Source organism: Cebus imitator, unplaced genomic scaffold, assembly GCF_001604975.1.
Source record: "Cebus imitator isolate Cc_AM_T3 unplaced genomic scaffold, Cebus_imitator-1.0 Scaffold128, whole genome shotgun sequence".
Taxonomy (NCBI): Eukaryota; Metazoa; Chordata; class Mammalia; order Primates; family Cebidae; genus Cebus; species Cebus imitator.
Window position 1 is genome coordinate 167673 of NW_016107443.1, and position 24250 is coordinate 191922.

Sequence of the window (24250 nt, forward strand, 5' to 3'; positions counted from 1 at the left end):
GCTTATTTCTTGCTCATGAAAAATGTCTGATACAGGTCAGCTACAGCTCTGTCCTATGTCTCCTTCACTCCAGGACTGGAACTGATGGGATTGGTCTCTGCCTAGAACACTGCTGGCCCAAGTGGTAGACAACAGAAGAGAAAATGGTGAATCACACACTTGATCTTAATGCTTATGCTCAGAAGTGACACAACCCTTCTGTTTACACTTAATTGGCCAAAGCAAGTCATGTGGCCAAGCCAACTCTGAGTTAAACAGAGCAAAGATGGGGCTGTGTCAGCCTTCTGCACGGAGGAGGATGAAAACAATAATACAATATACCACAGTAGCAAAAGATGCTGTAGTAAAGAGAGTCACAAACTCCCACCTACCCAAGGAGTGACTGCATGGCCACAACCCAAGTTAGCTCATAGCTGTCATGACCTGCCTCTCGCCGCCCCTCCAGTTGATCTACCAGAGTTCACTTTTGCCCTGAACACACCAAGCAAGAGCCCTTGGGACATACTGTTGCAGTAACTCCTGTCATGCTGGCCTCTGCTGATCTTTGGCCTTTCCAAAATCCTTCTATCTGCTGAACGATGCTTGTTTGCTCTCCATGTGGATTTACTGATGACTTGAACAAAAATCTAGGATGGGCCCAGCCTTTCTACCTAGAAGCAAGGAAGCATGGTGGCTGGGAACAATGGTTCTCAAATTTGGCTGCACACAAGAGTCACCTGGGGAGCCTGAAAAAATACTGATGACTAGGTCCTGCTCTCTGAGATTCTGATTTAGTTGATCTTGGGTGCAGCCTGGGCTTGGATGATTCTAACAGAAACTCTGAGAACCTCTGGTTAAAAGCACCAGCTTCCCAGCCAGCTGAGACCTGGGTTCTGAACTTGACTTCCCCATTTCTCAGCTGTGTTGCTTTTGCCCAAGTTACTGTATTGCTCTGTTGCTCGGTTTTCTCATCTGTCTCTATGTTATAGGCTTTTGTTGTGATGATTAGAGGAAGGTGAATAAAGTGCTAATAAGCATTGTGCTTAGGTCCTTCTAAGTGTTCAATATATATAATAATTGTTGTTACTGTCATCATGTTGCAGCTTCCTGTGCTGCACTAATGCCTCCTGGAAAAACCAGCTGTTCTACTGGGTTGGCCGTTGAGGAAACGGTTGTAAAAGCCACACCGTGCTATTAAACATGATTATATTGAGCAATGGTCTAAGCAAGGGAATGAATGCACCTTTTGGCTTTCCTTGACTTCTCAGGACTTTATGGCAGAAAAAATTCCTCTGGAATTTTTGGAACCGTCGCCACTCATTCTTTCACCTCCTGCATGGAGGGCTTATTTTGGGGGAAGATTTTATGATAAAACAAAAAAAATAAATAAAAAAGAAAGAAATTCAATGATTTTGAAATGTGTCTTTTTATTATTTTGTGGCACATTTTAGTTTTCGATATGAATGAGCAAGCTGTTGAGAAGTAAGGGGGACAGTGTGTTGCTGTCTTCCCAGGGCCTTACATAATAAGGAGGCTTGGGCCAGCTGGATCGAGACCCAGGAGCACTCGCACACACACACCATCCCCCCGGATGTTTCGGAGTGTGTTTGGGTTTCACTTTGAAATAAAACACGAAACATGGGAAGTGCCAGGAAGGGGCAGGGTGGCTATCAGCTTAAAAGAGCTCTAATACCACTTGCTTCTAGCTATTAGTCATGTTTTTTTGTGGTTTATGATAACCCACTGGGACCACCATCCTGGGGGACTTTGGGGAAGGAGGGAGAGATGATCACTGGTGTACCTCCCATCATCATCATCCTTATTTCATTTAAAATAAGCATGTAGGGCTCTTCAGCCTTTTAATTCTGATTTGGCAAGTTCCTTGCCTCTTAATCTCTCAATTCCCAAGATGAGGCATTTCCTGCTCCCCATCCCCACCCCCACCCCCATTTTTGCTTATGGAGTTTTGAACGATTTAATGAGCAAATGTCAAGACTTACATTTCTGTTTCCAGGAACTAGTTCCTGATCATTCCTAATTCTTTGCATATGACACACACATCAGAGTTAGTTCTGTTGGACATTTGTGAATTTATGGGAAACCTCATCTTTGTGGACATTTAAAACTTGGCTGCACCCATTGAATCCACCCTAGGGAATAATTTTGCAAGGTTCCCTAAAGGATTAGGCCAAATAACCAATAGCATGCTATTTTTGTAAATTCCAATTTCTGGAGTGTTTTGATGAGAAAGGCACTTTTTCATTTTTGTTTTCTTTCCCCTGAAAACATGGAAAATAGGAATGTCTCTGAATGATTAAGATCTAGGAGTGGATAATGAAAGCACAGACAGTGATAGTCTTGTTGACTGCCAAGAAAGCAAGCTCTGTAGGGATTTGGGGCTGGCTCTGAGGATAGAATGGATTGTTCACATTCTATTTGGACAGAAAGGAGAATTGCTAGATCTGAAACATTTTACCCCTTTTAGGAATTGCTTCTCCAGTTGTGGCCATCCAGCTGGGCTAACATGCTGTCTGAAGGGCATCATGCTTATTGTCATGTTAAGAGGAGTTGTAAGGGAAGAGAGGGAGAGAGTGGGGAGAAGAAAATTAGCAATTTTTAAATGCAATTCCCTAAGAATGATTGGAAAGCAGAAACACATTTCCATCTATTCTAAATATTGCCATCATTAATGGAGTGAAATTGTGTGAGCATGAACCCTTTTTCTTAATTGCAAGTGTGATTTCAAGATGGAGAAGAGACTGGAAGTAGAGGGTGTTTTCATTTACTTGAACTTAGATGCACACCCTGCCTCCATTGTCTTCATTTACAGGTGTATTTTAGAGCCTGCTTTCTCAAAGTGGGATCCATGGAATCAGCAGCATCTCATCATCAGGGAGCTCATTAGAAACAAAGACTCTCGACCCCACCCCATTCCCACTGAATCAGAATCTGCATTTCAACCAGAGCCCAGGGTTGCTGGTTTGCATGCACAGTACTATGTAGGAAGCATTGCTCTTGAAAGTTTTAAAGACCTATAGATTCTTTCCTTGCTGCATTGACTTTCTCTAACCTAGTCAAGTGAAGGAGCCCAATTTGGCCCTCTCTAAGGAACACAAAGCTAGGGGCCTCACTGTGTGCTCAGAAATGTCATATTCATGGTGGGAATAGAAATGTTCTACTCCAGGAAGTCTAGTTGGAGGGATGGTGGGGCAGGGTGGTGGGAGATCTGTTTGAGATGCCTCTTCTTGTGATGTTTGACAGATGATACCTTGCAGAATTAAACTGGGTCTCCCATTTCTCTATGCTTTTGCCACTGAGGAAAATCTCCAGTGAGTTCTACCTTTGTCCCCTGTCCACTATCCCTTCCCTGTTTTTGTTTTTATTTATTTATTTTTTTGAGACAGGATCTCACTCTGTCAACCAGGCTGGAGTGCAGTGACATGATCTTGGGTCACTGCAGCCTTGACTTCCCTGGGCTCAAGTGGTCTTCCTACCTTAGCCTCCAGTATACCTGGGACTACAGGTACACGCCACCATATGTGGCTATTTTTTTTTGTCTTTAGCAGAGATAGGGTCTCACAGTGTTGCTAAGGCTAGTCTCAAATTCCTGGGATCAAGTGATCCGTCCACCTCAGCCTCTCAAACTGCTGGGATTACTGGAGTGAGCCACCGTGCCTGGCCTATCCCCCCGCTATTGTCCTACAAATATCTATTGCATCTAATGCAGTATATGTTTCTAAAAGTGCTTCTTTGGGAGAGATGTCTGCTCAGTGTTTGCTAGCTTAATTTTCTTCTTTTAATCATTCTTTCATTTTGCAAAGCCAAATGTGTTTTTATTTGCTAGTGGTTCATTTTCATTATTAAGCTAGCTAAGTCCTGGTCACCAGAGCTGAAGCAAAGTGGAAAACTAAGAAACGGCCTTCATTTAGGCAAATGATGTTGGAAAATCAGGGTTTGGTTCCAATTCTCTGGATAATTCCCTGGTTGCTTTGTTTTGGTTTGGCAGAGGAAGCGGCCTGTATGCTCAGCCCTTAAATGGGTTTTGTCAGAATCAAGACACCTTGGTCTCTGTTCTCCTGGGGGCTGTGGCATGGGGCCCAGGCTTGGAAGACAGATCCAGGTAGGTCCTGGGCCACAGCCATGTCCAGCTACAAGGGCCACTAGAGAGATGGTGTCCACTGTTCTTTGTGGCGTTTTAAGGTCGTGCTTTCTGATTCCCTGCTTTGTGCTGCCTGCTAGTCACCTGCAGCAAGCTCTTAGTGTGTGGATTCTGGCCTTGGAGGAATGCAATGGCTCCTCCAGAACCGCCCCACTGACATGTAGGATAAGAGCAGGAGGGAGAGCCGGAGAATATTTCAACCTTGGCTGTTTCCAAATGGTTTGGCCTGGTGGGTGCCATAGCCTCTGAAGAACCTGTCTTGGGAGTGGGACTCTGTCAAGTCCACAATATCCCCTGGGGGCAGCTCTGACTGCTATAGCCAGAAGCTCCTCAGAAGCAGCCCAGGGCCCTCTGTGGTCCACGTTTCAGGAGCTGCAGCTGCCTGGGTGTGGCTGCTCTTCTGAAGTTCCCGGTGCTGCCATCTGGAAAACACGGACTGGATTTCCGTTCAGCCCTGGCTCAGAGCAAATATAGGCTTGCCTATAGCAGGGAAGCCTTCTTTGTGAGGTGTTGATTTAGAGACCCAGAATATTAATTTGTGAAGCTGGTGATTGGCCTGTTAGGAACCATCTTGTGACACTGCCCCTAAATCTTTCCTTCTTTTTCTTAAGATAATTTCTCTCCAAGTTACTGTGTGAGTGCCCAACAAGGCCACCCTCCATAACTGCAGTTGGGAAACTGATGTGGCTACATCATGCAGTTCTAATCCATCTTCTTCCTGGTACCTGCTCTAGTTACATCAAGCAGTCGGGTTTGCACTGGCGTACGGTTCTATGTTGGCAGTCAGAGGTCATCTCTGGGGTTACATCGTCCATTGCTTGCTAGGAAAAAAAAATGGATAAGGAAGACTCTTTGAAGAAAAAACTTCTCGCATTGGTGACTGTCTTTTGAGGAGTTGCCATGGTCAGCAAGGCAGTTCTCTTGCTAAGTACCATGAGTCTAGCATGTGTACTCATGGAGGTGGAATCTGGTGAGTATGGGTGGTAGTGGGGAAGCACAGAGTGCCTTGTGGCTCTGCAGGGAGCCAGAAGAGAGCGAGGGCACCATCGGGCTGAGTCCTAGGGCCTGGCAGGACTCAGACCTGACAGAGTGCAGGAGTGCTGAGAATGGAAACTGAGGTAGCAACTCAGTCACATGATTGGGTGGACACAGCAGCAATGAGGAAATTCAGAAGCAGGTGCCACTTGAGAGGCAGAGACCCAGTCTTCCTGCCAGGGAAGTCTTTCCAGGGCCCACCTCCCAGGCCTTGATGTCTGCCTCTGCCAAAAATGGCAGGGCTGACACAGCAGGGTTGCTTATCTCTACTGAGCAGATGAGGAAACCGAGGCATGGAGCAGCCATGAGACTCATCCCAAGGCTCCTGACAGTCCAGAGGCAGAGCCAGTAATGGGGGCAGCCTCCCCAGATTAGCTAACCTTAATGGATCTCTACACAGAAGAGGGAAAGCAGATAGGATGGCATCCAATAAATACCCCAATGGCTCATCTTGGAACCTGTGAGTCCCTGCTTGTCTGTTTCTTGGCTTCCTAGGTATCCCTGCACCTCAATAAAAGTCCAGTCATGTCTTTCTCTCCCAACAGTGCCAGCAAAAGAAATAAGGCCTCCAACCACCACAGCGAAAAACCTGCAGGAAGAAAATGTTCCTAAAAAGTCGAACCATGGCCCAAAGTGGTTTTGGTTTTCTTTCAAGGCCTGTAGCATCCTGGAGTGCCAGGGGCCTGTGGTCACAAAAGCTTCATCTCAAAAGAAGCTAAGAGGGGTCCATTCTGGGGAATATTTTGGACAGTGCTGTGGAGGGTAGCTGGGAAGAGAGCTGGCTCTCTGCTGTGTATTGACTACTCTGGGGCCCAGTTTTGCCTTGCCCTTGGCCTTATCCACCAATAGGAAGCTCCACATTTGGTGATGTTTGTTTTACTTTTTATTTTGAAATAATTAAAACTTACAGGACGGGTGTAAGAATAGTGTAAAGAACTCTTATATACCTTTATCTAGATTCACTAATTGTTCATGTTTTGTCACATTTATCTCTTCTCTCCCCCACACTAATTCATGTATGTATAGGTGAATTTTTTTGCTGTACCGTTTAGGAGTAGGCTGCTGTCATCAGACTCCCTTTACCCCTTGCATTTCCCAAGAACGAGAATATTCTTTTGTATACATACAGCTATCAAATTTAGAAAAAATAATATTTATTTCATACTTTTATATAATCTGTGTCCCAATAATGCCGTTTATCACAATTTTCTTAAGGTTCGCAATCTAGTCCTGGATCCCACATTGTTGTCCTGTCTCTTTTGGCTCCTTTAATCCACAACAGTTCATAAATCTTCCTTTGTCTTTTGTGACCTTGACATTTTTGAAGAATGCCAGCCAGTTATTTCATAGAATGTTCCTTAATTTTGGTTTCTCTGATACTTCTTCACATTTACATTTGGATTTATGCATTTTTCAGTTGGAATGCTATATAAATGTTGTAGGTGATTTGTTCTCTGGGGCCATATCAGGAGGCACAGATGTCCATTTGCCCGTTGTTGGTGAGGTCACATTTGATTACTTAGTTAGGCTGGTGTCTGTGTAGCTGCTCTTTTTCCTTTTGTAATGAACAGATATAATTTGTTGGAAGATATTTTGGCATTATGTAAATATCCCCTTCCTCATCAAACTCCCTCCACCTAGTTTAGCATTCATTGAGGATTTTTGCCTGAATAATGATTTACTCTAATGGTTTCATCCATCATCCCTTCTATATTTGTTAGTCCAAAATAGTCTTTGATTGGGGGGGAAGGCATACCAAGCCTGCCAGTCTCAGTAGCTGAGGTCACATGGAGGAAGGGCTTTGATTTCCTCCTTGGACCCTGACTGACAGCTCTTTTGAAGCAGTCCTGTTCTGTTGGGTGTATGTTTTGACACGTGCAGTAACTCATTTTGGAAATACTTATTGTTTACTAGATAACTTTCAAATCATTTTTTAAATACTTTACAAAAATGGTAGCATGTTGGTTGCATATGTCGTAACTTATTTTTGTGGCATCTGCTGGAAAATTGCACCTTGTTCTTTTACACACTGTTGATCAACAGAAACCTGATCATGAGGATAGCAATAATGGTATCTTCCCAACATCTGAACCCTGCTCCAGAGAAAGGGATGAAATTAGAGAGATTGTTTGAATTTTGAGAAGGATGATTGGACCAAAAAGAAAACCAGCTATTGGGAGCAGATGAATTAAGTAAAACATAAATTTCCAGGAATGTTTCAAAATACTTGTGTGGGAGCTCTTTTTGGAATATTAAAACAGTGAATGACATTGCTTGGAATTTTGTTTTTTTCTTTATTGATTTTGGTTCAAAACAAATCCTTTTTTTTTTTTTTTTTTTTTTTTTTTTTTTAAAAATATTTTTTTTTTTTTTTTTTTTTTTTTTTTTTTACTGTGGAAGGGGTTTCTATGGGAGAAACCTTTGGTTATTATTTTATTGGGCCTAGAATATTAAGTTTTTGGTTTTGATTTTTGTCTTTTTAAATAGTTCTTTATAGCCCATAGTAAGAACAAAGGATTAATGGGGAATGTTTGGGAGGTTTGTCAGCTTTTATATGTTGTGATAACACTGGTTGTTACAGTTGCCATTAAGGTTAATGTTTTCAGAATAGCAGCAAAAGCTATAAGTGGACATGAAGGAAAAGCAGCTGTTTTTCATAAAACCTACAGATGAACCAATGCCAGTTACTTCTGTGATGAGTGATCTAGAGCAGCCTTTCCCTAGTGTGTGTGTTCCTTGGAATGTGCATGTGCGTATATACACGGAAAAGAGAAAAGGGAGAGTAAGTTCATGGTCAAATAAGTTTCAAAAACATTGCATATTGTAGCTCCCTATTGGAGAATCACAAGGTTAAAAGAGTATAATTAATGCTTTGAATGTTACACCTTTGCTAGAAAACAAACTAGCCCAAATGTAGTGGTGTTGAACAACAAACATATACCTAGTCTGTGACTGAGCTTGGTGGATGTTCCAGGCTGGGCTAGGCCAGGCCAGGTGGTTGTGGCCTAGCGCATGTGTCCACAATCAGTGATAGGTCAGCTGAGGCCTGGCTGATCTAGATTGGCCTCATCTGGAATGCTCCTCCTGGCAGTGTCCTCTTATCATCTATCAGGCCAGCCTGGGCTTGTTCACACGGTGATCACAGAGTTCTGAGCATGTGAGCAGGAGTGTGCAAGGCCTTTCAAGATCCAGGCTTGGAACTCAGACAGCACCACTTCTGCATTGCATTGGTCAAAGCAAGTCACAGAACTAATGCCAGATTCAAGGGTTCGAGAAATAGACTCCACCTCTTGATGGGAGGGCCTAGAAGGTCTCATTGCAAATAGATGGGGAGATACCAAAAGGGGAATGATTGGGGTTATTTTTACAATGAAGCACAGAGATCAACTAATACATGACTGGCTATTATTTCTATGCACATTTCTGGATTTGGGAGAATTTGTAGGGGAGGAGGAAGAGAGATACAGATCATTTATAACTGCAGAAAGTAAAAATAAAGACTTCAGTTGGGATTTAATGAGCTAATCTATTTAAAGTGCTTTGAACTCGCATGTAGTAAGAGCTCTATAAATGTTGCTGTTATCATTATCATGAATGCATATGTCACTTGAGGTCCTCAACCTCACTTAGACGTGAAACAGGAAGATTCATTTGACAACGAAATGAAGAAAACTTCAGATACTTGTGCAAAACATATAATCAAGTGAAGGCATTTAAATAAGTTACCCCCAGCAAAAGCAGTCTGGAGCACAGACCAGACATTTTCCTCTGGGGGCTGAAGGTGGGAAGATGTGTGCAGCTTTGCCTTCTCTGACCAGTTCGCCCTGTTGGGCTTGTTTCCCAGGTAAGGTCAGAGCTTGCCGGGTTCTTGCTAAACTGGAGTCTGTAATAAAGAGGGTACCCAGGTGTGAAGAGTTTTATGTTCTCAGGACTTGCTTTTTGTTTATTTAGTGAGCCTTTATTAAGTGCATTGGAGCCTTGGAGGGCTCTGCAGTGGCTTTTGTTGCATGATAAAGCGGCACTTAGCTTTTCTTTGGCTGACTTGGGCTCCCGAGTGACAAAGGCAGAGAGTGCCCTGCCAGCTTCCCTGGCTCTGCCCCTTCAGGGCATTTCGGGGAGCAGTCCAGTGACTGATGCCAAATGCCCTGAAGCACTGTGCCAGCCTTCTTGACTGGAAGCTGGGGAAGGAAACTTTCTCAGGCCCTCTCTCTCTCTGCTTCTATTTCCCCTTTCACTTTGTGGTCTGAGCGGCCCCCGCCCCTCCTTGCATAAACCCCTCTGCAGTTAGCATCAACAAATCCCAAGTTGTTTGTATGTGTGTCTAGAAGAAAAATTCTCTGAGGATTAAAAGCAGACACAATAGAGGGAGTGCTCTCTTTTGCTTTAATCACTTCAGGCTCCTATGTGTTGACAGGAAGTTTTGTTAGTCTCCAAGTTTAACGAAAGTAGCATTCAGGGTGGCAATTTTTTTTTGTTTTTTCCTGCGTTTAATTCTTAAAGTAAGTTTGATAAGGTATCTGGTAAACCACAGCCACTCCCTTCTTAAATAGGCTTCACTGCCCCGTTGGCCTGCCTATAAAAGCGCTGCTCCTTCAAAGGGACCCATAATCATGCTGAGTCTGTGGGTTGCACAACTGTACCCAATGGTCTTATCTGCATGTTGATTTTGCTCTTCCTGGTATAAACCTGTGAGATGTTCCTCCTTTCTGAGCCTCTACTCTTATGTTTCCACATTCGTTTCTTTCCTTTCTGCTCCCAACCCCACCCTGAAATTAATTGGTGTCTGGTGACTTGTTCTACTACTTCCACTTGTTTTCTGTGGCTTTTGTCTAGGGCAGTGGGGGATGATGATTCTTCCCTCACCCCCAGGGGACATGTGGCAATGTCTGGAGACATTTTTGGTTGCCACAACTGGGAAAAAGGGGCATGTAGTGAGGAGAAGCGAGGGATGCTGCTAAACCTCCTACAATGCACAGGGCAGCCCCCACAGCAGAGAATGATCCAGCCTCAAATGTCACCAGCGCCACCACAAGGAGCCCTGATCTGGCAGGTTGCTTTCTGGTAGGGTGCTCCTGCCCCCGATATGGCTCCTCCCTCTCTCTCTTCTTCTTCAAGAGGACTGTTCTTGTGTCTGATATTGGTTACATCACCCCTGTCCTTAAACAACTGAACTCACAGGAGGAGATAATTTTTCCTTAAGGATACTACTGACTCTGGAATCCTTGACTTACATGTGAATAACTGGGTGATGCATGTCAGCATTAAGAAATAGTCACAGAACTCCCGATTCTGGGTTGCTCTGGGTGGCAGCTGTGCTGGGTTTACCCATGGGAGAACTTCATGGCTGCTCATCTTTGACTCTTTTCTGAGGAACCAAGTCTCTCTGGGAATGCTGACTACTCACCCCTTCTTCAAAGATGCTGTGTGGCTTCAGGATAGGGCTGCTGGTTTTAAAAAAGAAGGAAAAATAAATTAAAACGCCCACACTTCAAGACAACCCCTGTGAATACATGTTATACTAGGAATGTCCCATTTCTCAAATATTTATAAATATATGGTCTCCTTGGAATGTTCTACATTTGTCATTTGGGAAGGTTAGACAGCCCTGGGCCACCGTCCTTCTTCATAAGCACAGGACACTTTCACAAATACCAGATTGGTAATTGGATGATGCCCAGGGAATGGTTATGTGTTCCCTTGTATATATCTGATATGTGTCAGACCTCCGTCCCTTCCTTCCTTTTCTTTGTTTTTCCTTCCTTCCTTCCTCCCTTCCCTTCCCTTCCCTCCCCTCCCCTCCCCTTCCTCACTTCCTCCCCTCCCCACTTCCTCCCTCCTTCCCTTCCTTCTTTCTTTTTTTTTCTTCCTCCCTCCTTCCCTTCTCCTTCCTTTCCAAGCACATCAGTGAGAAGGTAGCACAGCTTGATTTTCTGAAGTCCATCAACTACTGTGTGCTGCTTGTCAAGAAGGGTGCTATGTGAGCTGAAATGCTGCTCTAATTTTCACATTATCTCTTCCTGCTGCTCATTGAGTTATTTAATTAGAAGCTACCATATTTTCTAGGGAAAACACTTTGAACAGAAGGCCTGATTTCGCTGAGAATGGATGCCTTTATTATGTGTCAAGGAGCTAAAAATTGCTAGTAAGATGTCAGTGTGTGCATGTATATGAAATACAGAAAAATGCATGTACATATATGAAGAGCAATCAAAAGAGAAATGTAAAGGGATTGGAAAACGAAGAGGTGTCGGATCCACTTGATGATTTGGTTCCTGCTCAGGAGTGTGTAAGCTTCAGTTGGCTCCTGTTTGGCTAACGCTGCAATGCCTTTAGTGTCACTGAAGCTGGCAAGGAGAGCTGACAGCGTTGTTTTTCTAGGGGGTAAAAATGCTCTCCTTCCACATTCCCAGTGCAGATTACAGCAGAAAACAGAAATAAGACCAAACTGCCCAGAGTCCACACAGACTCCAACTCAAAGTCTTTGAATTATTTATTCAATTCATGCCACTTTGCACATTTTCCCTTAAATAAAAGAAAAAAAAATCAGTTCATAGTAGTTTTTAAAAAGCATGAAGGGGCATTCAGGATTCAATTCATCCCAAGAGACAGATTTTAAGTTTCATTCTTAGGAGGAGCTTTTGTGTTTGGGGTATGACAGTGTGGAGTTCATAGGAAGGGATGTCAGCTAAAACCAAATGCATCCTGTTGTCTTTTGAGTTTGTTTTCCCTTTGGTGTCCCCTGTTGACATGTGCCTGTCAGTTCCCTTGGAGACTCTCTGGATGTGCAGGCTGCTTCATGTCCTTTAGGCTTTTCTGTGGCAGCCAAGGGGGTTTCCTTTTTATTTCCCTCTATTTCTGGGCCACTGAGAGGAAAGAACAAAGATGCTTTCTCTGCACTGACTCCAAGTTCAAGCTAATCAAACTCTCCTCTGAAAGGGGTTAATCATTTTAAAATAGTTCCAGGAGAACTTGAAAGTGACTTTCAGCAAATACATCCAGCAATCTCTGGATTTAAATCCCCTCCTCTCCTCTTCCTCTCCAGCCCAGGTCACTGGATAGGGATGGCTTATTTTGATCTGCTCACTAGGTTTTTCAACCCTGCTGAGAGAGATGCCAGTGCTGGGCTTTAATGTGGAGGAAATTCAGTTAAGGAGTATGAAATTTCTCAGGTTTCTGGAGAGATGGATGTTTTGGCTTATGTTGAGTGCTACCTACCCCATTTGTCACCAGCAAGCAGATGGATAGTCCCTTGACCTCTCAGAATGGGATGAAGGGATGATTTGGACCCTTGCTACTCAAAGTGTGGACCTTGGACTAGCAGTATCGTCTATCCTGGGAGTTGGTTAGAGATGCAGAATCAGGGCTCCACTTCTGGCTGACTGAATCTGATTTTGCTGTTTAACATGATCCCCAGGCGATTCAGATGCACATTAATGTTTCAGAAGTCCTGGTCTAGGGTGATGGTTATCAAGTTTGAGCATATTTGTTTCAACAATCTTGTTAAAACATAGATTGGTCAGCCCTACTCCCAGAGTTTTGAATCCATCAGATTTGGATCAGGGCCAGATAATCTGCATTTCTTCCCCCTCACTTCTTTTCTTTATTACAGACAAGGTCTCACTCTGTCACCCAGACTGGGGTGCAGTGGCACAATCATAGCTCACTGTAGCCTCAAATTCCTAGGCTGGTCTTGAACTGCTGGCATCAAGTGATTCTCCTGCCTCAACCTCCCGAAATGCTGAAATTTCAGGCGGAAGCCACCCTACCAGCCAAATCTGCATTTTGAACAGGTTCCCTGGTGATGGCCATGCTTCTGGTGGAGTGGAGGAGCACACGTTGAGGAGAGCTGCTCTAGAGGAACCCTGGCTCCTCTAGCAGCCCTTATTTCTCTCTCCATGGAAACTCTCACACCAGTTGGGCTACCCTTGCTCCCTGCCTTACACTTTCAATTCCCTTCCCCTTCTTCCCTTTGGAGATGTCAGTTTCTCCCCCTTATGCGCCTCCGCCACTTCCTAGCTGTGAATCCAAGCCCACACTTCCCTTTCCTGGCCACTCTGAGCTTTCCCATCTCCCTTCAGTGGCTCCCCAGTTCTTCCTCTGGTGCCCCAGCCTTCCCAGTTAGATTGCAGGCTTGAAGTAGGCCTCCCTCTCCCTCACTGTCCCCCTAATCCATCACGATGAACATTCGTTTCACTGCCCAAGTGTCTCTCAGATCCCTCTTCTGCCCTCTACCCTGACTACCACCCTTGTGGTCTGAGCCCCATCTTCTCCTGCAGCTATCTTTGGAGGTCTCCTTATAGCCACTCTTGCATTTGTCCAGTCTCTTTTCTACTCTCAGGTTCAAGTGACCTATTCAAAGTCCCCCATACCATTACTCCCTCCCCCTCCTCTGCCACTGCTTCAGCTCTTTCTGTGACATCCCATTAGTAGTAGCCTACAATTCTGAGCATGGCTCTGAAGGACCCTAGGGTGGGCCCTGCCTATGCTTCTGTCTTTCTCTCTGTGGCCTTCTCCTGGCTTTGTGCTGCAGCCACACTGGCCTATTTTCAGGCCCCCACAGGGCCTTTGCACAAGCTGAGATGCTTTTGTCAGCCCCGCTTCACCTGTTTAGTGCCTCAGCATCCTGCCAATGGCCCCTCAAGCTTCCCCAGGGAGGCTTCCTCTGACATTCCCCAGCCAGTGAGATTCCTCTGTTGTCGACCCTCCTTTCTTATTTTCATAGTGCTTTTTGCCCTATGCAGTATATCCAAAGTGTGACAATTGGATTAATGCATGTCTCTCCTGCTAGACCACAAGCTCCATGGAGCAAGGACCCATTCATTTGTGTTGATTCTTGTGTACCCAGGAACTGGTATCTAGAATACACCCAATAAATATTTGTTAGTGAAGCCAATGGGATCCTTTGCAATTCCATGCAGTTCTTCACACCCCACATAGACTGACCACTCCATATAGGTGATGTGTGGAGCATGGGTTTCCTAAAATATGATACTGGAAAATGAAAACCAGACTCTCCGCGAAACCTATAACAATTGCCTTTTAAAATTATCTTAAATATATAAGAATTCAGCTCTGAATGTCTAGATAATTGGTAGCATGAATTGGCGCTTGAGGTCAGGAAGACTTCTTTGCTCTGGCTTTAATTAGTGCAAAGCAGAAGCCATTTCTATGTAAATGAATCAATACATCGAGGCTCACTTCTTCAGCCCTGATTATATGCCAGGCACCGGACTGGAGCCCCAGGAAACAGACATGAATGATGCAGTCCCTGCCCTTGAAGAAAGGAAAAGCAGATGGCTGGCCCCTGTAGACCTTCCTAGCAGTAAATAATTCAGTAACAGCATAGACAATGGCACCAGAAGTGTGCCATCAGTTTACTATCAACCTCAGTGCTCCCCTCACTGTGCATTTTGAAGGCTTTCTCCTTTACAAAGACGAGCAAATTTAGAGAGCCTGAGACATCACATGAGATATGGTCTTACTTGGTCCTTCAGTGAAAATGCCAACAGTATTGAAAGAAAGCCCAGACCAAGGAAGGGGCTGGGGCTAGGGTTCTGGAGTAAACTAACTGTAACTTGGATTAAAACCCTGACCCAACCACTCACTGGAGGGCAACTTGGGCCCTTTTCTTAACTTATCTGAACCTTAGTTTCTCTGAAATGGGCGTAATAGCTTCTGCCAGTAGAACCATGGAAAGGAATAAATAAAATGCTGCATGTGGAGCATTCAGCACAGTGCCTGTAGTATAGAGATGCTGAATCTATTGTTATGATAAGTATTAGGTCTGCAGAGCAGGGCCTACTAAAGACCTACGCGGATTTTTCTGTAATGAACAACAGCCATCACCAGAAAAGCCTAGTAAGTTGCTGGCAAGTGTCTGCTCTGCCCACCACACAAGAGTGTGGGGGAAGCAAAGTCATGGGGGAGGGCCAAAGCTCCTAGAGAAGTGAAAGTCATTGGTATGGCTCTATATGAAATAATCTGCAGTGCAAGAGTCTATGTGCTTAAGTCCTTCACAAATTTTTTGGCAATCTTTTTTTTGTAAGTCTGCTTGTTGATTTTTATTTTTTATTTTTTTGAGACAGGATTTTTCTCTGTCACCCAGGCTGGAGTGCAGTGATACAATCACGGCTCACTGCAGCCTCAACCTCCCAGGCTCAAGTGATCCTCCTGTCTCAGCCTCCCAAGTAGCTGGGACTACAGACATGCACCAGCACGCCTGGCTAATTTTTGTATTTTTTATAGAGACAGGGTCTCTGTATGTTACCCAGGCTGGTCTTGAACTCCTGAGCTCAAGGAGTCCACCTGCCTTGACTTCCCAAAGTGCTGGGATTACAGGTGTGAGCCACTGCATTGGGCCTTGTTGACTTTTAAAATTGTAGGTTTAGTACTTTTAAAGCAATCAGGGAATAATCACTTTCAATTACTGAGCACAAAGTGCTGTCTCCTGCTAGGAAGATGGACAGGGCTGGGGTCACAGGCATGGCCTTGGGTCTTGGAGAACTGAGTTTGCTTCCTGACACAGCCCCTTGGGTCTATGAACTTGGGCAGCCCCACAGCCTCTCTTAGTCTTGGTTTCATGGCCTGCACTATAAGGTTAATAGTAATGCCTATTCTGAGGGCTATTTTGAAGATTTACAGGACATAAGTAGAGAAATGTCTAACACTATGTCCAATAAATTGTTGTTTCTCTTCTCTTCCCATTAATATTTACTTTTCTTGAGCAAAAGTCTTGTCAGCCCTTAACGGAATTAATTACAAAACCTAATTAAGGGAGTCTATAACTGTGATATTTTACTGTTTTCTCCCTTTTCATGATGAGTTCTCTTACCTACTGAGAGGAAGAAAGCCTTCTTTAGACTGTCGCCTGAAAGGTCATTGTGTGTGTGCATGCACACATGTGTCTATTCTCACATTAATACACTTTGCCTAGGATGCACTCGTGATGCCCTGGTGGGTCTTTGGAAGGGATTCATGGGATTGAGACTATGAGTTGATTTCACAATTTCAAAAATTATATCTTTTGACAAGAGAACTTTAGAGAATGCCTCCTGAAGAAGAAGGTCACAGGAGGCTAGTGTGGCTAGCGATGCATGGGACGTCGAGTTTGGGGAAGTAATGCCATATTTTTCTTCCCACCGGCCAATAGCTGCCTTTGCTTAGCCAGCACATGCCCTCATGTTGGAGACCTTGGTGGCTTTTGGTGGATTTTTGTGTTGCTGTAGCTCTCCTGTTTTGAAAGTTAGGGACCAGAGCTCAGAAAGCAGCAACCTATTCAAAGAGAGAAATTAAAAGTATAGTTATGACTCTAATGACTCTAGTGGCCCCATGATTGGCAACCCCTCAGGGTCTATGGCTTCATGAGAGACCCTTGGCCAAATCCACTGTGGGGTTCCAAAATTTAGTGGTATGGACTCTCCCAAACATAAAGGCAAGTGTATAAAGAATCATTTCCAACAATTTCTACAAGCCCTAGTTGTTTGATTAAGGAACTGTATAAGTGACCGGACTCATGTTCAGTGTTGGTCTTTGCTTTTCTAGCAGATACTGCTGGTGCCCACCCATAAGCCCTTGGCATATGGTGTACCACTTTACACCTGGACAGTGTCCTACTCCAAGTGTCTGCAGTTCTCTGCCTGAGGGCCTTCTGTCAGCCTTCTAGCAGGCCAGGCCCAGAGTGCCTGGGGATTAATGTTCCTGAACAGCCTTCAGTCAATGAAAGATGAGAGCTGGGGAATCAATACCCCAGCTTCCTCATTTCTCAGGTGAGACAGCTCTGAGCTGTGTATTACAGTGTATCCCAGAGTCTCCAAGCAAGATTAAACCTCAGTTGCCTGTGGCAGAAACCTGTTTGATAACCTGCCCATATGGCTTCCTTCCCTTCCCTGTCTCACCCCCTCTCGCAGTATGTTCCCTGGAAGCATCTCCCAAACATTATTTATACTTGAATCCTTGTCCAGGATTGGCATTTGGGAGAATTCATACGAAGGCAACATTTCAAAGTGACCCTGGGGAAAAAAAAAAAAGGAATGATCTCACTCACTGAAGTACAACGTAAAACCTGGGTTACCAACCCTAGTCCCACTGTTTTCTCTCACCTTGGGCATTTCTTGAGATTTTGATCCTCTTCTATAAAATGATGGTCACATGTTGCTTCAACTGGGGTATGATAGGTGGGTCAGGTGGAACAATGACTTGTTGCATGGGATGAACTGAGCATTCCAGGTCATCTAGAATCTCTGTGCCTACTAGAAGCAGTAAGGGAAGCCCTCTCCAAGTCACAACCAAAAACACCCCGACACTGCCAAATACCTGTAGGGGGCAGCACCATCCCCAGTCAACCACTGCTACAGATATTTCTCAAATCTGCTCTTGACATTCTAAGATGAGTTGATGGATCAAGAATCTCAGACTAGGCTAGTGCCCACCATGGCGTATTTCATTTTGGAGAGTGGTGAGGAGTGGCTGAATGGTAACTTTTTTTTTTTTTAAGAAACAGGGTCTTGCTGTGTCCCCCAGGCTGGAATGGGGCAGTGTGATCAAAGCTTGCTGCAGCCTTGGACTTCTGGGCTCAAGCAATCCTTTTGCCTCAGCCTCCCAAGTAGCTAGGACCACAGGCGTCCACCACCATGCTCTGCTGATTTTTAAAAGAACTTTTTGAAAATATGGGATCTTGCTATGTTGCCCAGGCTGTTTTTGAATTCCTGGGCTCAAGTGATCCTCCCATCTTGGCCTCCCAAAGTGCTGGGATTACAGGTGTGAGCCACTGCACCCAGCTGATAACTCTTGAATAGATTCTGTATTGCCAGAAATAACCACTGACTTCCCTCCTTCTTGAAATGTCGAAAAAGGGAACATGTAACTCATTCCCTCTGCTTCCCTAAATTCCTTGGCCAAGTTCTCCCTTCATTCATTTGACAAGTCTTCCCTGCATCTGTAGCTGGTGATGAACTTTAAAAACTTGCATTCAGAACTACGTGTGATCTAAAAGCACTGGCTCTTTCTTAGAGCCGGCTCATCCCTGGGCAATAGCATCTCCGGCTGTCTCTACCTGGTCAGAGATCAATGTCTAGAGAACAGAGGGAAGGAAAAAGTACTGGAAGGTTTGTTCCATCTGAGGCAGAGTTAGATTTGTGATTTAGTGATTTATTCCTGAGCCATTTGTTGTTCTGCTAGTGGGGTGTTTGGGATCGTCACCATTTTCCTTTCTGTTTCTTCCAGAAAAGTTAGAGGAACCCACTAAATTGCTTCTTTTTCTTTAAGAAAATCTAAAGGTATATTCCCATGTGGGCAAGATAGGTGTCACTTATGCCACACACCTAGCCACTCTCTGATATGTAAGAAACTTTCTATAAATGTGTATTGTGTTGACTAATCAACAAATTGTTCTTGTTCATTGCTTGAAACCTTTGAGAATGTTTATTTGCAAAGCCTCTTTTTTTCCATTCTAAGAAGGTATCTGAAGACCATGCTACCATGCTTTTATGGTGTATGGTGAGCTGAATTTTTCCAGGAAGGAAACTTTTGGGGAATTCTGATCTTGATTTTCCATAAAGTGATTGAACTGTAGAGATAATTGAAATATGAGTCATGAAACTTATTGAAATAGCAGCAAAGACTTGCCAGATGGAAAGCAAAACAAAGACACTTGTCATGTCCAAGCAAGACAGAGACCAGTTTATAGAAAAGGAAAAGTGGGGCTTTTTCCTTCCATCTCTCCCATCTCAGGCATGCATATGTCATCAAATTTGAAGTGGAGTTTCTGGTAGATGTTTTGCCTGTTTTGTTAGGTTTTAGAATCAGCAAAACTGACCAGCTAAGTTTGATCAAAAGCACCATTAAGAGATGAGAGCTTTATCTTTAAATGTGATTCCAAGCATAATGAACAGTGACATACCTGTGATTACAGGTTTAAACTGGGGCGAATCTTCACCTAGAAGAAGACAGAATCTCTTTGGATGAGGAGGAGAAAGTAAAGTGAATTAGAAGTAAATTATGTAGCTGATAATTTTCCAGTAATATGCTTCCTAGCCTGTCCCAGGCAGAGATGAGGACAGGGTCCTGCCTGGTGCTACCCTGAGCTAACTTCTCAAAAATCAGACCCTTTGGGGGTGAATTTCTGTAAAAAGGACAAAGTTGAACTTCAAAAAAGAAAAGTATCAGTCCCCTCAAAATGGAGGTGGCCTGTTGGCTCAGCAGAGTGGCTAAGTCAAGTAGGAAATGTGGCGTCTGGCCTAGCAGTGACAGGAAAGTATGTTGCATTGGGGGTTAGACAAAGGTCAACAAAGCCAAAGGGTTTAAAAGAGGCGGGCGTGGGGACTGTCCTGCTCAGCTTCCTGACCCGCCAGGCTGATGTCAGAGGGTTTATTCAGATTTGAGAGCTTTTGTTTGGGGGGATTGGAGTGATTCCTAAGAGACAATGCCCTACTGGAGGCTCGGGGCACGCGACGCCTGAATTGAATTTGGGCAGTTGCTGAGCAGATGGGGATCAGGGGGGAAAACAAAAGGGAAGCTGTTCCCAGCACATCCACAGGAAGGGAGAATTGCAGAGCCAGCCGCGGGCAGGAGGGCGTCCTGCTCAGCCTGGCTGTGGAGACCTCCATGCCCCCATCTTGTGGAAGGCCAAACATTCCCAGGGCTAGTGGGGCATTGCCCCTTTTGCAGAGAGGAGAGAGAGGTGGGAGTGGAGGCAGGTCAGGAGCATGAAGTCCTTGAGTTCAGATTTCAGGTTTGTACATTTCCTCATCTGCAGGCTGGCAAGGTTCCTGGACTTATATAGTCTCACGCCCTCATTTTTAGGTGCAAGAACTGAGACCTATAAAAGTGCACTGCCTTTCCTGGACTCCGTCAGTGTCTTAGGTTGGCTTCCTCTAAAAGTAGACATGAGATGAGGAATGGAGTAACTGTTAATTGCTCAGGATGGTCTTGCAAGCAGTGGTTAGGGACTGGAGAGGTAACACAGGGATGAGAAGGAAGCTGACATAGGTGCATTAAAGAGTAGGCTCCTAGCATGGGCAATTGGGGCTCGTCCTGCTGGGGACCTCTGAGAAACTAAGCAGAACACACCTCAGAGTTTCCTGCCCAGGGGGTGAGGAAGCTGGGTGTTCTTCATAATTCCTGCCCTTTGTTGGTTGCTCCCAGAGATGCTGAGTCCCTGGAACTTCTGTGTTCCAGTGACCAGAGAAAGCTGAACAAAATTATTGAATGAATGATCAGTGGCAATTAAACAATGTTTCCTCTTTTTCCTCCATTTTCCAGCTCCTAGCACATGCCTAGAAGGCTAATGGGACTTTTCTGCCCTAAAGTTGCAGCATCCCCAGGGAAGTTTCTCCTTGTGCAGTAGACAGAACAGAGGCTTTGGACCGTAGCAGACTTTGGTTGGAACCCCTAGGTTCAAAACCCAGCTCCCACAAAATTCTAAACATTACCAGCTCACCAGCATCCAGCTCTCTTCTCCTTCTGGACACATGGAATCTTACACTACTCAGTGCTCTTTAATGGGGCAGAGTCATGTGATTAGTTCTGGCCAGTGGTCTTTCAGTATAGAAGAACAGGTGTGAGGTTTCTGTTTGCTTTTGTCACCTGCCTCAGCAAACCCTGAAGCCATATGTGGAAATGGTGGAAGCCTTTGTCAGCCTGGATCCCTGAGTAATCATGTGCAACAGATCCCTCTACTGTCCTGCTTAGGACATGTGATATGAACAAAAAGCAAACCTTTAATTTGGGAGTTATTTGTTACTACAGCATAATCTAGCCTATTCTAACCAATAGAACTAAATACTAGCGGTATTGCTGTGGGTAAGTCACTTCACTCTGAGCTCTTATTTTCTCATTCATTAATAATCTTTGTACCATAGAGCAGATGTTCAACATGGAGTATGTTGAACACACTTACATTTTAACTTATGACTTTCACAGTAACCCTAGGAAGGAGTTGCTGAGGACTCTGTCTGTCTTACAGATGCAATATCTCAGCCAGGTAGATGTAGTATGATGCCTTTGCAGTCAGAAAAGGAAGCAAATTCTTTGACATGGGATTGTCACGGGGTTTCTTGGTGCACTTGGGCCTCGACCTGGGTTCTTTAGAATGGCAGATATTGCCACCAGGAAAAGGCAGAAGGGATTGTGAGTGTTAAAAGCTAAAGCAGTCTGGGCTGGACATCTATACAGCATGTGACTTTGTTATCTGAGAAAGGAGAATGTCAGGTTGAGGGAGAGAAAAACAGATCAGGCCAAAACTACTAGGCATCTGATTTAGGTGGTAGAGAGAGGATGGGCAGAAGAGAACAGAAATGCTGAAATCTGGATCCTAGTTCTTGATAAACAATCAACCCTCTGAAGAGCTTTGGAGAATTATTTCACTTCTCTGAACTCTGGTTGGGGCAAAACACAAGTCATTTCTCAACACTCATTAAATAATGAGCAACTTCACAACTGTAAGGGCTCCCACTGATTGAATGTTTATTGTGTGGGCTAGGCGTGGTGGCTTATGCCTGTAATCCCCACACTTTGGGAGGCCAAGACAAGTGGATAGCTTGAGCCCAGGAGTTCGAGACCAGCCTGGGCAACATGGCATGACCCCGTCTCTACAAAAAATTAGCTGGGCATGGCAGTGTGTGCCTGTAGTCTCAGCTACTTGGAGGCTGAGGCAGGAGGATTGCTTGAATCTGGGAGGCAGAGGTTTCAATGAGCCAAGATTGCGCCAATGTACTCCAACCTGGGTGACGGATTCAAACCCTGTCTAAAAAAATAAATTTAAAAAAGTTTATTTTGTACTCCTTGCCTTGCCTTTAGTGGATTACTTGAATCAACTCATGTGACTTTCTCCACAATGCTATGTGATAGGCACTGCCATTGTCCTCATTTCACAGATGAGGAAATTAAGGCACAGAGAGGTTAAGAGACTTGCCTGGAGTTAAGTAGCAGAGTTGAGATTCAAACTCAGATAGTCTGACTCCAGAGCCGGGTTTGAATGTGACTAGTTCCTGCATATGGCTTTTCTATGAGATGTGTAAAATGCTTTAGTGGGCACATCTTTCCATTTTTCCCTCTGAAGGGGATTTAACTGGTATTTGTCTTCCCACTTCCTCACAGGGCGATTGTGAAGGTGAAAAGCTTACTAACCTACTGGGAATGGGAGTAGTGCTATAGCTCACTCTGCAATGCAGGGTGTGTGGTTAAACATGTAAATTAAATGTTGATAATGATAACGATTTTTACTTTAAAGATAACATTTATCACATGTTAATAAAATATGAAGTAAGGTGCACATAAGTAAAGAATGTAGTTACTCTGTTCAGGTGAAAGAGCCCAAAATATCTGAGTTTACACACACATGCATACACACACACACCCCTTAGCCAAAGATTGATGGGTATAAGAGCCCAGCTGCCTTACCTCAAATTGAGACAGCTCTGAGGTGTAACTCTCTCTAGAGTTCCCTGTGCGACCTCAGTGGAACTTTGCCAGAGACCCCAGCCTTGCTTAGCTCTTGCCCTTCTCTCTTGGGAGCATCTCTTATCCAATAGCTTGTAATCCCAATCTCCTTGGGAAACAATGAGAAGAGAAAACGTTGAAAACAAACCAGTAGGGACACCTAAAGCATCAAAAGAGGCATGGCAAGGAGGGCTTGATCTTCTGGGTTTGACAAGTCATCGTTTACTGATTTCTTGACATCCATTACAGAGCTGAGCCTGCCAGGAGCCATCTCTGCTCCGCCTCCCTGCCAACACTGTCCTGCAAGGCAGCCAGAGCCTTTTGAAGTAGCCCGTGGAGAGCCTGCCAGGGTTCTGTGTACTTGCATGCCTGCTCCCCAGTTGCAGAGAAGCAGTTTTACATTTCTGCCACTTGCCTGACTTGCTGCGACAAAGCAGCCCACTGGGGAAGCTTGGCATCACTGCCTGGCACTGGTGCTCATTCCTTCCTGGCATTGGCCCATGCCAGCAGGAACAAGGACAGTGCCAAGCATACCACCATGGTTGTGCCAACCAGTTCCACTGCAGTGGTGTCCTGAGGATGCTTAAACCTGCCTGGCTGTCATTACAACTAATGCCAAAGACACTGAAGAGGGCTGGCCATTTGCTTGCAATTTCCTTTCTCAAACAGTTGTGGATTGTTGGGTAAGCTTCAGAAGTATTCATTATTCACATGCCTGAATGCAGAGAGGGTAGAGCTGCAACAAAGAGACACAAAGGGAACTTTTCCTTGTGGAAGTCCTGAATACAGAGAGAGAGAGAGAGAGAGAGAGAGAGAGAGAGAGAGAGAGAGAGTGAAATGAGGGAGGAACAGATGACAGAGACAGAGAAAGTTGAGATGTGTAGTGCTCAGACCTGGGTTCAAGCTCAAGATCCATGACTTCTAGGCTGGATAACCTTGGGCAAGTTATATGATCATTCTAAGCCTCAGTTGCCTTATCTACAAAACGGGTATAATAATTGTATCTAGCTTATAGGATTTTTATGAGGAGTAAAGGAGATGTAAGTAATAACACAGTTTATAGCACATAGTATTTATTCAATTAATGTTAGCTGTTATGATTACTTGTATATTATTAACAATGTCCTCATATGTGTTTGATCCTCTGGGGGAGGTGGTATAAACCAGTGCTTCTTAAACTTCAGTACATAAGAATCATCAGGAGAGTTGGTCAAAATGCAGATTTCTGAGCTCTGCCCCCAGATTCTGATTCTATAGGTCTGTATGTCTAACAAGCTCCTTGGTGATGCTGGTGATGTTGGTCCACAGACCACACTTTGAGCAGCAGCATTGGTATTAGTCACAGGGCAGCATTATCCTTATGTGTAACAGATATTCTGATGCATTTGAGGGATGGATGCAATGCATTTCACCTTAGCTCTTGCTACAGCCTCCACACAGAGTTGGGGTACTTTTACCTGCCTGCAACTCCTATTCCATTTGGCTGCAGAATGAGTGCTTAACATTGTCCTAAGCATCCATAAGACAAGAAGGCAGAAGCTAATGCCTAGAAATATTAACATAACTAGGAAATGCTTAGGGCTTGAAGGTTGATCCCAGTGCTGAACCTGATGCTACTTTGAAGTCAGAACATATTCCAGT

General features: G+C 44.5%; 1 protein-coding gene and 1 long non-coding RNA gene across 3 annotated transcripts in view; both read left to right on the forward strand.

Moving 5' to 3' along the window:
* The window catches only part of NHS (NHS actin remodeling regulator), a 353438-nt gene that overhangs the window by 141843 nt on the left and 187345 nt on the right, over positions 1-24250 (forward strand). The gene's annotated exons all lie outside the window — the stretch shown is intronic.
* LOC119473013 overlaps positions 10354-24250 on the forward strand; it is a 51621-nt gene continuing 37724 nt past the window's right edge. The window contains exon 1 of the long non-coding RNA XR_005202181.1: positions 10354-10675. This is a non-coding gene — a long non-coding RNA (uncharacterized LOC119473013). The remainder of the gene's footprint in view (positions 10676-24250) is intronic.